The sequence below is a fragment of the Oncorhynchus keta genome, chromosome 19, assembly GCF_023373465.1.
Source record: "Oncorhynchus keta strain PuntledgeMale-10-30-2019 chromosome 19, Oket_V2, whole genome shotgun sequence".
NCBI lineage: Eukaryota > Metazoa > Chordata > Actinopteri > Salmoniformes > Salmonidae > Oncorhynchus > Oncorhynchus keta.
In genome coordinates this window covers 6,939,284-6,941,316 of record NC_068439.1, presented here as the reverse complement: position 1 = coordinate 6,941,316, position 2,033 = coordinate 6,939,284, and the positions used below count along the sequence as shown (strand labels likewise).

At 44.7% G+C, this 2,033-nt stretch overlaps 1 long non-coding RNA gene across 1 annotated transcript; it reads right to left on the bottom strand.

Annotated features, from left to right (window-relative positions):
• Nucleotides 1-348: 348 nt before the first annotated feature.
• LOC127909611 (uncharacterized) lies at nucleotides 349-1,539 on the bottom strand. The gene is made up of 3 exons (XR_008072208.1): nucleotides 1,363-1,539; nucleotides 718-803; nucleotides 349-506 (listed from the first exon to the last, which is right to left on the bottom strand). It is a non-coding gene; the product is annotated as an uncharacterized LOC127909611 (long non-coding RNA).
• Nucleotides 1,540-2,033: the final 494 nt, after the last annotated feature.

Sequence of the window (2,033 nt, the reverse complement as noted above, 5' to 3'; positions counted from 1 at the left end):
GGAACAGGGTTGGAGTTAAAACCTACAGGAGGGTAGCTCTCCAGGAACAGGGTTGGAGTTAAAACCTACAGGAGGGTAGCTCTCCAGGAACAGGGTTGGAGTTAAAACCTAAAGGAGGGTTTCCAGGAACAGGGTTGGAGTTAAAACCTACAGGAGGGTAGCTCTCCAGGAACAGTTAAAACCTACAGGAGGGTAGCTCTCCAGGAACAGGGTTGGAGTTAAAACCAAAGGAGGGTATTCTAGGAACATGGTTAGTTAAAACCTACAGGAGGGTATCAGGAACAGGGTTGGAGTTAAAACCTACAGGAGGGTATCATCTAGGAACAGGGTTGGAGTTAAAACCTACAGCTCTCCAGGAACAGGGTTGGAGTTAAAACCTACAGGAGGGTATCTCTCCAGGAACAGGGTTGGAGTTAAAACCTACAGGAGGGTATCTCTCCAGGAACAGGGTTGGAGTTAAAACCTACAGGAGGGTATCTCTCCAGGAACAGGGTTGGAGTTAAAACCTAAAGGAGTATCTCTCCAGGAACAGGGTTGGAGTTAAAACCTACAGGAGGGTATCTCTCCAGGAACAGGGTTGAGTTAAAACCTAAAGGAGGGTATCTCTCCAGGAACAGGGTTGGAGTTAAAACCTAAAGGAGGGTATCTCTCCAGGAACAGGGTTGGAGTTAAAACCTACAGGAGGGTAGCTCTCCAGGAACAGGGTTCAGTTAAAACCTACAGGAGGGTATCTCTCCAGGAACAGGGTTGGAGTTAAAACCTACAGGAGGGTAGCTCTCCAGGAACAGGGTTGGAGTTAAAACCTACAGGAGTGTAGCTCTCCAGGAACAGGGTTGGAGTTAAAACCTAAAGGAGGGTATCTCTCCAGGAACAGGGTTGGAGTTAAAACCTAAAGGAGGGTATCTCTCTAGGAACATGGTTGGAGTTAAAACCTACAGGAGGGTATCTCTCCAGGAACAGGGTTGGAGTTAAAACCTACAGGAGGGTATCTCTCTAGGAACAGGGTTGGAGTTAAAACCTAAAGGAGGGTATCTCTCCAGGAACAGGGTTGGAGTTAAAACCTACAGGAGGGTATCTCTCCAGGAACAGGGTTGGAGTTAAAACCTAAAGGAGGGTATCTCTCCAGGAACAGGGTTGGAGTTAAAACCTAAAGGAGGGTATCTCTCTAGGAACAGGGTTGGAGTTAAAACCTACAGGAGGGTATCTCTCCAGGAACAGGGTTGGAGTTAAAACCTAAAGGAGGGTATCTCTCCAGGAACAGGGTTGGAGTTAAAACCTAAAGGAGGGTATCTCTCCAGGAACAGGGTTGGAGTTAAAACCTAAAGGAGGGTATCTCTCCAGGAACAGGGTTGGAGTTAAAACCTACAGGAGGGTAGCTCTCCAGGAACAGGGTTGGAGTTAAAACCTACAGGAGGGTAGCTCTCCAGGAACAGGGTTGGAGTTAAAACCTACAGGAGGGTATCTCTCCAGGAACAGGGTTGGAGTTAAAACCTAAAGGAGGGTAGCTCTCCAGGAACAGGGTTGGAGTTAAAACCTAAAGGAGGGTATCTCTCCAGGAACAGGGTTGGAGTTAAAACCTAAAGGAGGGTATCTCTCTAGGAACATGGTTGGATAGGCCTTGACTAGGGGATCATTAACTGACCCCCTAAACACCCAGTCACCTCTGCCACCAGGCCACTGATAGGTTACTAGGGAGGTTGCAATGGGGCTTGACCCCTGACAGTCCTGCCTGCTCAGGTCAAAGCCTCCTCAGTCTCCCTCCAAGAGTGATGGGGTGTGTGGACATAAGCCCTTTGCTTATGTCAATATCTCCTTATACAGTAAATATTATTATATATATCTTTACAGTCAATATTATTATATATTTCTTTATACAGTCAATATTACTATATATATCTTTACAGCCAATATTATTATATATATCTTTACAGTAACTATTATTATATATTTCTTTATACAGTCAATATTACTATATATATCTTTACAGTCAATATTATTATATATATCTTTATACAGTCAATATTACTATATAT